This window comes from Echeneis naucrates, chromosome 20 (genome assembly GCF_900963305.1).
Source record: "Echeneis naucrates chromosome 20, fEcheNa1.1, whole genome shotgun sequence".
NCBI classification, from domain to species: Eukaryota; Metazoa; Chordata; class Actinopteri; order Carangiformes; family Echeneidae; genus Echeneis; species Echeneis naucrates.
Window position 1 is genome coordinate 15094432 of NC_042530.1, and position 17748 is coordinate 15112179.

The window sequence follows — 17748 nt, forward strand, 5'->3', positions numbered from 1 at the left end:
TGTGAGCGGGCGGGGACACCTCAGTTCCTTCTTCTTTCTCAACTGTCTTTCAGTTCACAGAACAAGTAAATATAGAGACCAGACCAAGCCAAAATTAGCAGCAAATCCTTTTCACTTCATGGACCCTGTAGACTCTGCTATGCAACAATAGTTCATGTGATATAAGACAGTTGTGTTTTAGATCTTGGTTGAAAGCTTGTTTGCATACTGTATTTGGAGTCAGTATGCTAACATGTTCATAATGTATTTGGTGAGTTGCACCATCCTATTTTGATATTTTACCATCGTAGCATCTCATCTTGTGATTGTGTTTGTGTCAAAAGCAGATTTACTCAATTCCTGTTTTTCACATCTTGTTACTATTGTTTCTATTGTGAAAAACACAGGTGCCAATGGATTGGCCAAGCTTGATTCTCTTAGCTTTCATGAAAGTGTCTGTTTCATCCTGGAAAAAGACTCACTGTGCTTTGGGCGCTTTGCTGATAGCTAATATGACGAGGAGAAGCAGAAGGTATGTTGATTTTGATTCTTTTTGGTTTCCATAAGTTTAGTGGAGATGCTGGGGATTGAACCCAGGGCCTCATACATGTAAAGCAGGTACTATTCCACTGAGCTCCATTCCCCTTTGCATAGAGTTGGAGACCTGAAAGACTTAGTTACATAAAATATTTTGACTCAGTGCATCTCGTAGTCTTTTTTTGTACTAATGCAAATGTACCTTAGTACATTTGTCAAAGTGAAGAGTCAGAGTTATTTTGCTGTTGTAATTCTTCCATGTTTAGTTGGTACAGGGCATTGTCAAATCCCAAAACAAGATAGTGGTATCAAATCAATACAATTTCATGAAACAAAACATCAAACTTTTCATGCATATTCTAGAGAATTTCAGCAGGAAAGAGCAATAAAATTCTGATAAAAAAGAAAAAAAAAAAAAAAAAGAGAAAAGAGAAAACCCCAACAAAAACCAAACAGCATTTCACTGGAAGTCACTTTGTGTGGATTCAGTTGGATTTCCCAAAGTCATGTACACTAGGTGCGAATAAAGTTTAAGTAAAGCCCTCTGCTACATTATTAGCTTGAAGTGTAGTTAATTAGTCACGTTCACTCGCTATTGATCTGTTTGCATCAGGGAAACCCGTGTGATTAAAATGTGCGCGGTGTTCCTCTCCTATCAGCAGCTGCGGCCCACTCTTCCTCTTTATAAAAGCGTCACATGTGGGTTTGCTGCGCAGGGGGGCTGCTGCATCTGATCTGAAAGCCATCATTTACACTGGCAGGCATTGAATTTAACTGACAGAAAAATACTGCCATCTGCTGGTGGCACCGGATACACCTCTCAGTATTGACCAGCCTGTTGAAACCGCTGAACAGATAGAAGCGAAAGCGTGTTATGAGCAGTGTTGGAACTTTGAAAAAGTAATTAGATGGAGTGATTAGTTACGTCTCCCAAAAAAGGAACCGAGTAAGCAACTGAGTTATAGTTCTAAACGTATTTAGTTTCCAGGTATAGTAACTATTGTTTTTTTTTTTTTTTTTTGTATGTATATGAATGTATGTAAAAGACAAATAAACAAACCAAATAAACTATTTTTTAAGCTTTAAATTCCAGTTTCTTAAATTGTTTATACTAAAAAATGAAATATTTTTAAATAGATGAAATTGATACTTAATTATTTTTTACATTTTTGACTCACCATTAGTGTATGTGCCCCAGTCTTTTGTGTGTGTGTGTGTGAGAGAACACCCACCCACTTCTGCTTCTGGAAAAAAGCTTTGCTGAGTCACTCAGGCTGAGAGAGTTTATGTTTAATAAGCTCAACTATAGGAATGCTCGCTTCACATCCTTGTCACAGTTATGGAAGTAATGTTGTTGAAATATGGTGGCCTCTGACCTGAATTTGAGTTCAGAGCTCTTTAAATATAATGGGCATTAAACACGTTGACATGCCAGGATATATAGTCCTTTCTTAATCTCTTGGTTTTTTTTTTTGACCACCAAGTACTGACAACCAGATTTACTGATTCTCTTTCTCTTGCCCCTGTGAAATCTGTGTTGCTGAAGTGCTGCTTGTTTTTTATCATCGTGAGAGAAATGTACACTCCTCTGAACCTGTCGGTCAGAAGGACGAGTGTTGGAAGGACATCAGCATTTTCAAATACAAGAATCAAACAGTGAAAAACTGTTACTATTAGTTGTCCTGAGTATGTACTGGCTGTCCCACTTACAAGAGTGGAACATCATGAATATTTATTTATATTTATGAATATCTATTTCTCTTTCAGTGTAATTGCTGTTGCGAGGATATAAACTTGTGAGGGCCTAGACAATGGATTTGAAGGCCACAACTATACAAGTAAATTTTACATTCACAAGTGCATCAGGCTACACAAACGTGTATGGATACACTGTGTAGCAGGTGTGTGACAGCCACAGCCACACATGGTAAAGCAAGCACACTCACTTTCCATTTTGCTTTTTTTTTCTCTACACAGGTGAATTTCATTTGCAGCCAACCACACCAAGCAATTCATAGTACATAATTTGACATGACACAGTTCATTTGATTTAGAATCTGTTTATCTACTTTGAACCTTATATTGTTTGGAGTGCAGGGTTCAGTATAATTTTCAGTTATATTAATTGTGTCTTTCTTTGTTGCACCCCTAAGAGACAGCCTTGAGACATTACGCCGTGGTAGAGCGTCCATGCTTTGCATGTTTGAGGCCCGGGGTTCAATCCCGAGTCAAAAGCTATTCATTGGATTTCAGGTCCATTGCCTTAACCTCTCGAATACCATACACGTTACATATCACAAGTAAAACTACTGCGACCCGGAAACAGAAAAGTGGTAGAAGATGGATGGATGGATGGAAGTAAAACTACAAAAAGAAATGTGATTGACCAAATGTCAAATGACCCTTAACTAGTTTGGACAAAATTTAAAAAGCACATAATTATTTTAATGGTTTATGTGATAAGGGCCCTATTGAACCTGTTGGATTTCATCTTATTTTTCAACCTAAACCTTTTATTGGCCTAAACATGCCCCAAAACTCATGGAGCTTGAAAATGTTATAATTTGTATTTTATTTATATATAAAAATAAATACCACAATATTAGCAATTCATTTGGCTTTTTAGAGAATACAAAAGGCAACAGTTTGTGGTCTATAAACAGGGTTCACAAGGGTTCACTTCCATCCACAAAGACCTCAGAATGTGGCAAAGCCCCAATGAGAGTCAACCTCCTTGAGAAAAATCTAACAATGTGGTCCATACCATCAGGAACTGTCTGAAAAAGTGCAGCACTAATAGTCTCACTGCTACCATCCTGAAGCTGACAAGGTTCATCCAGGTGAGGAGCTACTAAAACAGGAGCAGAGGAGATCTGTTTTTATACATTTGACACTGGGAAGTCCAGTCAATCTTAACCTTTGAACTCAATATCGTATCAGTAGCATGTTCAAATCCAGGAAGACAGTCAGTGAGGCAAACAAAAAAGAAAGAGGCAGCAAAAGGGCTTGGCAGGGAAGGCTTTTAACTGGTGCAGGGACAAGACAGGCATGTCAGAGACTGGCAATGTTGAAACCACAAAATCATGCAGAACAGTTGTGCGGGTGAGTTTTGCATCTAAGGCGACGAACAAACCAGCAAAGAGTGCATGAACTGCTGAGGCTTAAATAGTTGATTGGGGCTATAGTGCAGCTGGAAGCACAGCTGGAGCACATCAGCTGAAGAGTGGGAGTGGCAGGCTAACAAAGTGCAGCAGAGGCAGAGAAAGGAAAATTACTGGGACAGGCTGTGAGGCAGGGCAGGATCAGGAGATGAGCAGACCAGTGATAGCAGCACTGTCAAAAGAACTGCATTAAGTCAACAGAGATCAAACAGTCTACAGTCTACAATCTGGCAAGTAAACTAAATTTCTGAAAGAGACAATGAGCCAGACTTACCAGACTCATCTGACTTTTCTAAAAGAGATCCTCAGTATTCCCATTATTCTTGGTCTGAAGTTGTTACAAGTGGCTCAAAGCTGCAACATAAGGAGGAACACGACTCTTTATAAAAAAGATGGAAGATTTGTTCTTGTTTATGTTTTTTTTTCCCAAAATTCAGTTAAAAGGGAATCAAGAGTGTTGGGTCTGGTGCCAGAGAGAGATGGGCAGAGGAAAACTTCAGTTATATGAACTCCAACCATAAACCTCCATGGAAAAACCCCAATGGATTGCTAGTTAATCACCTTGACGACTCAGCTACAACTCTCAGAGACTTGTGGTTTCATGCCCATCCACATGAATCAACATGTACACATCTTGGCTAAATGTTGTCAGCAGCCTTTGGTAGGTAGGTCAACACACTTACAATCATTATGGCCAGCCTAAGATTTGAGTGGCTTTCTGTCCTTAAATTGCAGTCACCCTTCTACGTTGTTGTCAAATTTGATCTGAAAGTTAATATTTAGATGCTTATGGAAGACATATAAGGAACATCTATTATACAGCTCCAACACACCAAGTGCCTCAGGATTAAAACCTGCTCAGGGAAACCTCAATGGACAGCACATCTATGGTGAACGCACACTCAAATCTAAACACAAAAGTTTGACCAGTAGATGGAGCTACTAAGGAAATACAAATGGGCATTATGGTTATGTGAGTGAACGACCTGTTGCATTGAGGTTATCCAAGCAGCATTTTTTCTGATTTTGTTTTATCACATTGCAACCAGATATATTGAGCCCACCCTGGCAAGGAGATGAGGGGTTGTTACAAAGCGAATAAATAACATTCACAGATTTTACAAGTCACTGTGGAGATGGGAGACAACCATGAGCTGGCTGACATCTGGTACAAAGACAAATGGCAAGAAAAGAATCATATCAAGGATTTACTATAGCAACCGAATGAAAATTGTGCAAAAGGTCACTGAATAGGGACTTGCTACAGCCTCATCAAACAAGGAATGCTGATGGACAAGTTGAAGGTTGCTATCTGCTCGGTGATGCACCCCACTGACACCCCAGCAGCTTGCGTACAAGCACAAAACAAGCAAAACCAGGCTGACTGTTGAGAATGCGTTTGGCAGACTGAAGGGCAGGTGGACATGCTAAAACCAAATGACTGCAGGCACATGCAAGTTTAGATCCATGGTAAATGGTTGGGGCTAAATAGAGAGAAAAATTGATTGCACAAGCATTGTTTCAGCCTGAAGGGACCCTGATATCAACTGTAGAGTCAGTGGGGTTAGATAAACATAAAGGTCTAATGAGGTTCTTGAACTCAGTGCAGTGCAATGGGCTGTTTTCCTTTTCTAAGCTTATTGCACATTGCTGTCTGTAAATGTGTTACACAGACAGCTTGCTGCTTTTCAAGTAAACTGACACAGCTGAATAACGCCAATGTCTGCAATCAAAACAATATACTGCAGAAAAGGGTAGATTGTTTTTTTAAAAATCAGTTTTTAATTAAATCAAAGTATAAATGCAATCTCAAGCCCAAAATTCAAAACAAAGCAAAGTTGTGGTCATTTGGAAAGTGCTGCTGCTTTAGCAGGGGCTTTATTGGGAGTAAGTTAACCGGCCAGGGACTTTTTATTTACTCCTGTTCCACTGGTCACAACAGACATGATTCCTTGAAAGATTCCTGTTTCAGGGAAAGTTCCCATGCTAAAAAAGTGAAGTGATTGCTGTCACCCCAATGGATTTCTAGGCCATCACCTTAATCACTCAACTAAAACAACCACACACTTTCAGCACCTGCATAAGTCAACATTTGTCGATCTTAATAATCGGCGTAGAAGATTTCAGATCATACAAAGAGTGAAGTGGTGAAAGAGCAGAGAAGGACAAAATATAGTGTCGTTTGGTTTCTTCTTCATAGACGAATGTCCAATGAGCATGCTTTCAAAAAGTCCCCCCCCTTGCATCAACAGGATACTTTTCTACTTTTTTCATTTTGTCTTTCCGTATTTCATAAAATATATGTGTAAGCATTGTTTTTTCATTTTCTTTCCTTCCTCTTGCAGTCTCTAAGATTTTGGTGGATTCATTTTACTAGGGCTGAGGTGACGTATTGGATTTTGTCGGGAGCAATACAGTCCTGGATATTTTGACAATTATCTGTAAAAGTGGAGATCAGCACCTCTTTTAGATTTGACATTTAAAAGCTGCTTATTATTATTTGGAGATGAAAATAGTAGAGCGAAACGGGGCTGATTTTCAAGTTTTTCTAATTTTTATTGTCTATTACTTGTAGGTTCACTTCTATAAGAAATGTTATTACATATACAGGGTGTACCATGTCCAGCTGACAGTTACATCCTTTCCAAGGATTTTGCAATCGGAATATCTGCATGATCGCCACAAACATCAAGTCAAACATCATTCATACATCTTTCATACAAGTGATGAACACAGTAGCACGATGCAAATACTCGCTAACTTAGAAACAACCTTCATCATATGGACACACGTGTAACAGGATCAGTGGGTCAAAGGTTAACCAAAATATGACAACTTGTTAATGTTATAATCAGTTTTCATAAAACTGTAGTAAGTAATGCCATGCACAGTATGAGATCATTATAAATTACACATCTACATAAACCCCTCTGCAGGAGAAGGACTTTGCTGATGCACATTTAATGTATTTACAATTAACCAAAAAAATTAAGAAGGGAATTTGGACTTTCATTGGATATATATTATTAAACAAGTCATTTTATAGCTGCTGCATCTTCTCAAAGTTTCTCTTATATTAAAAATGTCCAATATATTCAACACTAAAGTGCTGATGTGAAATACCAGCACGACGAGGACATCGCATTTCATATTTTGTCCAGCAGATGGTGCCACAGGCCGATGATAGCACTAAAACACTTAGTAGCAAACGATAACCTACTTAGAAAAGATGACAGTCATTCTGTAATTAAACCAAAAAATATATTTGTTTAAGTAAATGACACAAATGATATAATATTTCATATAATATACACATATAAATGTGTATATGTATATTTGTATCTTGGTAATAGTATTTCATGTAACTTATGCATAAATACCAGATAATTAATAGCTTACAGTAAAAGACTCAGAAGACATCAGATGTTGTTTGTGAGTCTGGTTGTGTGTGGTTGTTGCCAGTTGGCAGAAGTTGTTCATGTGGCAGCAGGTTGAAAGGATTGTCCCAAACACTGGCCTGTGGGTGAGTCCCTCCACACGATGCCTTCCATGCAAGTGACTTTGTCCGTTCATCTGTGTGGATATTTACTCATAAAGCATGCTAAAAGAAAATATCCATACAGGGTACATGCTCATATGTGCATGTTTGTGTGTATCTTTCTGTGTTTGTGTGTGTGTGTGTGTGCGTGTGTGTGTGTGTTTCAAAGTTTTATAATCTCAGCCATGATTAACAGTGGAATCCAACTGGTCACAATAAGATCTTTGTGTTAGTGCAGAGCCAGCAGGTGAAAACTCTGCTTCCAATCTCATAAGGAACATGTGATGCAGCGTTAGTACAGTCTGCAAACTCAGTCTTATAGATTTACTTAGATTTTTTTTTTTTTTTTTTATATCTGAGGATGAGCAGTATAGAGCACAAGCTATTTGACCTTAAACTTATTTGTACACGTTAACACTTGTACTAATAACCAACCAAGTTTAACCATGCTTTTTGTGAGAATGAAGTGAACTGTCCTTTGTTTAGGCCACCTTAAATAAACCATAAATCCTTAGATACAATACAAAACACCTGTTCGCATTGTTCACCATGATAGCTTTTTATAAATATATATATTTTTTTGTTCAATTGAAAGATTGAACAAAAAAAAATCTAAATAATCAATTATTGAGCTACTAATAAACAAGAGAAGAAGCCCTATGAAGTGGTTTATAGTCCAGCCTGAGTTGCTCCATCATCACATACAAATATGGATTCCGAGGAGGGCCAGGTCTCCACTGCCAAGCCGACAAAGCTGCGTCTGTGCTGCCTTGAAACAGGCCAGCGGGGCAAAGCAGCATGAGGGCAGCACATTCAGATGCTGACATTTCAACAGCCGATTGCATGACACTCCACCATGAGGACACTTTTCCTTCCAGCTGTGCCAACACCGGTGACAATGCAGATGAGGAATCTGTGTGTGCATTTATGTGGGTAATTTTCTTGTTTATGTCTTCATTCAAAAGGCCATAGTTTACATTGTCACTGGTTATTTGCATACTTTGCTGAGTCTGTTTATTTGTGCTCACCAAATTTGTTTGTTCTGTTGATTGTGACTATTAAATGCGCTTGAGGGATAATTGTTGGTGTACATTTCAGGTTGTGTCCTTTCGAAGTGTATGGGAAGCATATGCATGCAGCATGGATTTTCATTATTACATTTTTGCATTTGTGCATGTGCAGCATCACAGTGCAAAAAAAAAAAAAAAAAATGTGTTTGTCTTGGCATCGGTGGTCCCTTGCTGTTAGCCTGTTTGTGTTACCCTCCACCAGGCTGGGACCAGCATGAATGACTAAGAAGAACATGACACATATGAGGTGAATTTCCCCACACTCCTTGCTGCTGTCTGGTTTCTCTGGCTAGGTGTCTGTGGGTAGGGCTGGATACATAGTGGGTAGCCCAGCATGGGAGAAGGGGGCACAACAGGTCGGTAGACTGGTAAATTTCAACTAAGCTGACGCCAAGTTGTTCCTAATGAACTCCTTGTTTGAGCCTCCATCACGCACAAAAAGACATCTGTGGTGTATGAAAATGAAATCAAATTCCAGGTTACTCTTAAAGCCCATGGAACTACCACGGCATGAGGAGGGATATTAAAGGGAAGTGAAAGCAAAACATGGAGAGTACCTAAAGAACCTAAAATTTCATGGCCTCACCACAGAAATGCAGCTCGCTTTTAGATGAAGCAACACTGATGTTGCCCTAATTTAGCATCGAAATGCATACAGGGGACCAGCATCCCTCCAGACAACTTTTCATCATCCTTTAAGATATAAAAATGGAACAGCACACAAACATGAAATAACCCAAAAAACAAACCAACTTTGTCACCAGAGTGTTTTTCTGTGTCACACTCAAAGAGCCACACTGACACCAAACCTCTTTGGAGACCCAGTTTGTGACTTTAACTGACTTTCCAGTCTGCGTGCCAACGTGTACAGGATTGTTGTCATTGGCAATATCTAGAGTAGAGAGTCTATCCAGTGGCACTAGGGTGACTGTCATGTCATGGAGCCAATAATCTGGATCTCCTTAAATTCAATAAACATCATGTGGGATGTAGAACAGTTTCACAAACATTAGTTGCCCAAATTGCATCCAATCTCTCAAAGAATGCATCACACTGACCGTGGGTGGTCCTTGCATAATGGCATTTTTCACGGATTCTTCTCTATAATTGTCTTTTTCAAAGGAATCAAATCCAATCATTTTTGACAAGGGCTACCAAAAAATCTTTCATAAACACAATGTCAGGTACATTTAGTATAGACTTGAGTGCTTCCAGTGCTGTCAGGTATACCTTTCCCGTTCACCGCAAATACCCATCTGGAGGAGGCTGGAGCTATTTTGTTGTGGTCCAGACCAGCAGAGGTGTGTTCTTGAAATCCCAGGCCCCTCTCATCAAGCCACCAGTTTGGATTCCATCCGTATCAGATTACCAGCCCCTTGCTGCTTCAGTGATGTAGGTGTTCCTGCACCATCCATGTTTCATAGCAGAACCCAGTAAACTCTCCAGAGTTGCGGTTAGAACTGTAAACACCCCCCTCCATCACTGACCCCACGGGAACCCCCTCTGAGATGGCTATCACACTAACACGAAGGCTAAAACAAAGCGGAATTACTATCATGACTGACTACTGCAGGAGCTCAGCGGCTCGACTTGTGACATGAAGCTGATAACTGCAGGAGTTTAAAGGCTCATTCAGCATCATGGAGGCTCTGATGAAAAAAAAAAAGAAAAGGAGGGAAGTCCGCTGAAAGTTGTCCATCTGATATTGGCAGCATCTTTAAGCAAAACAGCTCACACAGATAAATCGTGTTCCGTAATTGATTATTGTAGGCTGCTGAGTCAATGAATGATCATATAAGATTTTCTGGGACAAAATATGAACAATATGTTTGTAAAATGTTCTGTCTCTCCTCAGAGGCAGTATGGAGACTGCAGCAGAAAGAGATGCACTAGAACTGTGCAGACATGTGAACGGGGTTAATGCAACACAGTGGAATGCAGTTATCGTACACCAACCTTAAAGCTGCACTGCTCAATACGTTTAAACATGAAATCTGTGTCAAAGGTTACCTTGCAATCACCAAACAGCCAAAAGACAAAGATGGTAAATAATAATAAAATTTTCTCTCCATCTTGAATACAAAGTATGTAATTCTGCAACTATGGTTCTCTCAATCAAAACAATCACAAAAACGTTGAACATTTTCAACTTCTCCAGGTTTCATTCTTTCAGTGCCAGAGACTGAGTAGGTTTTATGTACAGAAGCTGCCCCCTCTCCTCTTCGGAGAGCAGGCAATTATAACCAGTAAAAACATTGCATGAAGCAGTTTCAGGTCATCTGGTTCAAATATATGGTTGTAAACAACTGAAATGTAAAAAAAAAAAAAAACAAAACTTCAATTTTGAACTTCTGGCGGGAAATCAAAAAACTGCTTTATATGCATAACCGAATTTCAAAATCAAGAGAAAATAATCTCTCACATCCATCCATTCATCCCAAAGCGAGTTTACTGCAGGGGCCAACACATAGTTGGAGAGAAATAGGGACAAACAACCATTCATACTCATGCCTACAGACAATTTAGGCATCAATTACTGTAACCTGCGTGTTTTTGGACTGTGGGAGGAAGCTGGAGTACTTGAAAGGAATCCATACAAGCACAGGGAGTACATGAAAACTCCAAACAGAAAGGCCCGAGAACCTTCTTGCTGTGAGGCATCGGCACTAACCACCATTCCCCTGTGCCTCCCTAGTACAATCGCATGAAATGTAAATTATTTGTTGTATTTTTCTTTTTCTTTACCAGACCAGGCTACATTCCCAATTATGTAATAAGTAATAACAATTATGACAACAGCAAAAATGTGATGAAGCATCTTACGGATTGGTTTTAAGTCAGACTATAATTCATTTTAAACATACATATGACTACACAGATGAGAAAGGAGACTTTGTCGCAAGTTGTTGGAAAATCAACAGATTTGATTGAATTAACCAACTTTGCCAAACATGCAGTGAAAGTATAACTGTAATTTCCTTACGTTGAATAACATTATTTATTTAGCTTTAATCATCCATTGTCTCTTACTAAAGATAGTTAGCTTTATAACTTCCTTTGCGCCTCTCTCTGAAATTCAAACCTCGCAATTTTCCCAGCCCCCAACCCCTTTCTTTGCCTCTCCCATGAAAATTCACAGAGCCAGAAAGCCGACTCAACATTTACTCTCCACTCTGTGAATTGTAAGTCTTGGATCTAACAGGACATGCCATAGTTATTTTACTGTCTCTTTAACTTTAATCCTCATTCCAACGGGCTTGGCACGCATCTGAGTTTTCAAACACTGCCCTGTGAATGTTGTTAATAAAAGCACTAAATCTCAATTAACAACACGGAAACATATACTGTGGCTCCTGTGCAGATTTATCTTCTATGGCGGCCGGCCTTGGGGAATGGAGAAGGAGTATTAGGGAGGATTGACTATGGAGTCTAAACACCCTGTGCGCATTACAGCTCATTAAATAGTCTCTGGCCTACACATAACACCTGCACTGTTTTCTCATTCATTCATCAGTATGTTTATATGTAGCTTTAACAAATTCTAAGAAAAAAGCACCTCTGTTGCACACAATGCATTGTGCATGACAGCTGAGTGAGTTTTCCTTCTCTCAAAATCAAGAAAAACAAACTCTCACATCCATCTAACAGGGCTGGTAATGATGAAATATGCCGACCAGCTCTGAAGCAGAATGAAGTGTCATTGTAATAACTAAACTGGGTAGAAAATTCCTCACTTTAAATCCTGGTTGAGCCTTGCATAACAGGATTTCAGAGAAGTCTATGGCTACAGCCTACTGCTCACAATGAACTGATTCAGATGGTTAATGTTAGTATTTTGGTTGCACCAGCTTTCCCTAAATCTATTTCTTAGAATGTGAGCTGATTGAATTTACTCAATCTGGTTTAAAAACTTGAAGCGGTTATAACCAATATTTTATGATGATACTGTGGAAACACTGAGGACGTGAAAAGTGTTGCTCAGAGAATTGTCAGCTGAATCAGCGGCTTCCCTGAGCTTTATACAGCATTACAATGAGTTCTTTTATCCGCCAGTCTTCATATTTTCTGTTTCGCTTCATTCTTACCACTCTTATAGTGTTGGTTTCAGAGCCAGAAGGCATGTGCTTTCAGTGGAAAGGCTCTAAAAACCCACAGGAACATACACTCCCAGCTCCAAACAGCAGACAAACACAGCCTTAAACTTAATTTTGGCTGTCCCTTTTTTCAGTAAAAGCCAATATTTTGGACGTGTTTTCCAATGCCAGCTAAGTTTAACTTTTTGTTCAAACAGATAACACAGACTAAATGGAAGTGATGCTACTGTATGCAAACTCCTGTGAAAGTGTCTTTAATATTGTTCACTTTTAAAACCTGTTTCAGGTTCTCTGAGCTCAATGTGATCTTTGTGTTTCTGGTGGAGCAACATTGTGTTGGGCAGGTGAAAGGTGTGTGTCTGTGTGCTCTAGTTAGATAGTTAGTTTAATTTATTGTCCACAAGGTGGAAATTTGTCTTTAGTCTCACAACATCACAACAGGCAACAGTAAACAACAAACAGCAGCAACAACAACAACACCTACACACAACTATCTTCGTGGCAAAATTGCAGGACAGCAGTCACAAATACATTAACATAACAGACCCAACGAGACAAGGTATCATTTAGTGCATTAATGGCAGTGGAAATGAAGGAATCTTTAAAGATGTTACGGCTAGCTTTTGGTACTTTGTACCGTCTATCAGAGGGAAGTAGTTCGAACTCCCTGCTGAGTGGATGAGAGAGGCCGTTTGCAATTTTGACAGCTTTTTTCCAAATTACTTCAATGTAGATACAACTCAGGTACATAGGCCAGTATGACTGTAATCTGGCCAAACTCCCTTGGGAGGTAGAAGGGACGGAATGAGACCACCAGAATTTCATAGTCGTGTGCATATTCGTTCCTGGACAGTATACTGGGTAGCCCAATGTCTGTCCTTATAGACACACAAGCCACCACCAATAGATTTCCGTGACTTGATAATGACCCGTATAATTGTGTGCCTGGCAGGTTTGGGAAATCAATATAAAACATTAGAACAGGAAAACAGGAACTATCAATATCAATCAGCCTGGAAACTGATAAACAGCCAGGTCTGCAGTCAAGCCATTTGACCCATGTCTGAATGCAGATTGTTGCCATTTACACTGATGACAAAAGACTTATGATAACAGGTTTTAGCAGAGTTTTGACCAGAGGAAAGAGACCCAGAGACCAGCTGATAGGTAGAGTATTTAGCTGCCACAAACCCTTCGTTGGTAGAGAACAAAGACAGAGTTATAAGAGAGAATAGTGGACTTAATAGAAAATAATAACAATAAATATGATCATATTTAATATAACAATAGGGTAAAGACTGCATCAAGCCATTATGGTGACACAAAACTGTAGCATAATGTTCACAGAACAACACCGTCAAGTTACAGTTTAAGAACGTAGCTGCTAGTTTCTTGTAAATCTAAGACTTGCAAGTCATATAAACATTTCATGGAGACATTTTGTTAAAGAGATAGCATTTTGCAGTTCGTTGCAGCTTGTAATAAAAATGGTAACTATGGTTACCTAGCTGCAGCCATTAGCGTGTCTAATGCTTATAAACAGCATCCAAATGACTCATACTCTATATTAGGTTAACTTCAGTTTCATCAGTTTGTTCAGCCCTACCAGGCAGTTTCTGATTGTAATGATTTAGCAGTAGCTAACTAGCTTGTTCAGTAAAATAGCATTGTGTAAATCCCCATTCAGCAAACATTTACATTATAATGGGCTAGGTTTGAACTACTACAGCTGGTGTAACTGGCAGCTGGTCTCTGAAATTAATCAATACTTTTCTCCCTCACCCTCTCCATGTCAGATATAAATGAGCATTCAGACCTACAATGACCCTTGACCTCTTAACTAGGTGGTGCCTTTTCATTCTTCTAAGACACCAAGCGTTCACAAGACGCAGGCATCCAAACGCTGATGGAGTTCACATTGTTCCCAGGGCGACCTGCTGCTCTTCCATCCCATCCTCCTCCTCCTCCCAGCCGTGCCTCTGTCTCTTTATCAGCCCTCCTGCCAGGCTTGATTCCCTGCGTGAGGGCTGAACAAACCACTGGGTCCCTGAGCCAGGGGACACCAGCCCTGCAGTACATGCGGGCCAAGCGTGACTTCAAAGCTTGTAGCTTGTGGGCACTTCATTGGGTGTGTTCTAAAGCCTGTTTTGTGTATAAGCGTCCTCCTCAAAAACAAAGAACTGAAATATTTTGCTGTTAACCATCTGAGTGGCAAACTGGCGACAGCTATTTGATTGTAACAGGATGTGTAGGCTAATTTTTCAAACGGAATGAACCCACTTTTAAATGGATCATATAACTAACCCCAATATGAATCTGGACAAGCTCACAATGAACTATCACCCAACCAGAAACGCTGGCCAGCACAAAGTTATAAGATGTTGTTTTTACAACTTGCTCAGCTGAGCCCAAAACAATTGATACTGCTTTAAGGCTAAATTAATGTCATAAATTTTTTTTCCCCAAGATTTTCTCTTCCACAAACAAACATAACGTTGAAAAAAACACTTGAAACTAAACAGTTTTTCTTCAATAGTTGCAATATTGTGGGTCACCTCCTGCATAATCATGCAACATGGACAAGTATATAGTGCTTATATATGCAGTTACAATCTTGTCACGGTACATATAAGTGCTGTTTAAAAATCACCACAAACAACATTACAATCTTCTTTGCAGTAAAGATACTGCTAAATACAATTCATCTTAAAGAAAACAATAGTGATATGATAATCCACAAAGGCTTCATCTCACTCAAAACTATTTATTTGGAACAGTCACGTCTTTGAGGAAAAATATCGGGCTTGTTGGAGGTGCGTTGTGCAATGTCTTTGAATTTAATAGAGTTGCACTTTAGCTGAGGTTGGTTTGCACTTCAATGTGTGTTTGTCCTTGAAGTTATAATCCAAGAGAGTGCCTGCATTACTAGAAATCAAGCCTTTGTGTGAATGGTGAAGCAGCATTGTGTTGAGCAGATTACAGGTGTGTATCTGTAAAATCTGTAAGATATTACAGCAGCAAAATGTGCACAATCAGTGAGTGTGTTTCCATTAACCCTGAAAATGCACAAAATCTAAATGTTGCAATAAAAAATTAGTAAAGGAAACAAATCCATAAAAAAAACCCTCTCAAATAATGCTGAATACTTTTTTCACTTTCATGCGGTTTTTTGTGTGAAGGTAATGGAAACGCTTTTTTTTTTTTTTTTTTTAGGGGGTCATGACCAGTTGACCAGTTCACTGCAAATTAGATTGTATCTTTTTCCATTGACGCCAAAACACTGATGTTAGCAGGTTTTTTGACCAGCCTGATGTAGAGGCTATCTGACAGACTTAGTAGAGCATTCAGCAGTTGAAAACCCAGATGGAGTTGTTAGATAACAAAAACAGAGCTAAAAGAGCGAGAACACTGGACTTAAATTCATTGTGCTAAACACACATGGTGAACTGTCACCTGGGTATGTCTCTTCTCATATAGCTCCTTGTAATCCGTCTGTCCAAAGAAGTGGCTCACATTCCCTCTGCACATGAGTGTTTGCATGGAAAGGGAGCTTTTTAATTGGTGAGCAGATAGTAAAACGCATGTTTGGCATGCTTGAACAAGAGACAATGAGAGATGAAGTTGAACGTAACAACCTGTGGATTTATGTCTCTAATCCAAGCTGCTTTTGATTTTTGTAAAGGCGTATGTGTCTGTGCGCTCCTCTGTGCACCCGTACACATGCATGCTGTGACTGTTTGAATTTGCATGCATGTGATCCTAATCGCCGCTCTGTCTCTGTCCGGTGTGTTTGCTTCGCGCTGACACATGGTGCCACGGTTGTTTATCTGCACCTCAAGTAGACACACGGGCTGATTGGAATGCGTGTGGGAGAGGACAGTGGTGAGCTAACAGCCTCTTCCACCATCATCTCTGTTTACCTGCTATTGTTCGCAGCTTCTGTGTGGAGACGAAGAGAAAGGAGTGATTTATATGTGGAGTGACAACAACAAGTGTTTGGGCTGCAGTGGCGCCAATGCTCTTCTTTATTCTGTGTGATTGGCTGAAGCCCAAAATCACAGACCTTAAGAGTGGAAACCAAAATGCAAATGTCTCCTCTGTTATTGTTAACTTACATGCTTGAATCTAAAAATTGTTTCATAGTTTGATTTCATGATTTTTTTCATTCTTAAAACCACACAGAGAGCCACCCTAACCCTAACCCTAATCCCTCCTTCCACATGCTGCATCTGATATTGTTGATGTTGTTTTTCTTTCTCCCCTCATGAAAAATGAATAGTGGCCCTGTCACGTCAGGGAGCACGGGGCTCTGGGTTGTCTCCTTCCTGTTGCCTGTCTTATCTCGGGCACAGATCCTGGCCTGGCCTGCTTCAGCGTGAGCCTCTGCCTGCTCCTGAAGGGTGGATAGAGACAGAGTGAGGAGTCAGGGGGGTGGGGTGAGGAGGTTGCTGTGTGTTGCCCTTGTCTTTCATACTCTGCTCCCCCAGAGTTTGTGGTGGAAAGGCAGGAAGTTCCTACCAGGTCTTTCCTTAGTTAGACCTTGCAGGGACACTGGAGGTGCTGGGTTTTAAATGTGAGATTTGGGAGAATGGGTGGGAGGGTCGGGCTTTGTGTGTGGGGGCTTTTACTTGAGGCCCCGCCATGAGGTCTTCATTTGTTCACAGGGGCCATTACTGTGACAGACTGTTTACAATCACTGACAGATTAGGTTTACTTAAGGATTTATGTAATTCCTTTAGCTGAAACGTGTAAACACCACTGACGCTTTTCCATCATGCCGCTGTTATAAATTAATACTGCCTGCTGAGGCCGAGGGGCTTACTTACTGAGCATGATGAAAATGTGTGATTTTCTTCAGTCTGCACAGAAAAAGTATACTCTATTTCTTTCCCAGAGCGGTAGATTGACAGTCGGGTAAACTCTGATCTGTAGTGCTAACAGTACTGAATTTCACTTCCACCAGTCGCGTTTCACATTAGAGGACTCAACACCTTATTAAGAGGAGGTACGTGAGCCAGGGGAGGTCCACCACCACTGGGTGGTGCAATATGAAAAGGAAGCTGTGGAAGACCCTTTCTTTTCTCAAATTCTTTCTGTACATTTATATAATCTCAGCAAGAGAAATTTCCTCGATTTTGGAAACACACACTATTCGATAACACTTCAAGTTAACCCTGACAAATTCTTTAATACCGATTTAACGTTAATAATGCGCTATTATGTAAGTTTGAAGCATTTGTAACTGGTTTCGTACAGAATGATTCATAACACACTGCAACAACATCAGTCAACCAAGCTGGAGCTCATAAGACAGACATGGTTTATAAATCCTAAAGACAAGAGGTATCAAAATAATATATGAGCAAACA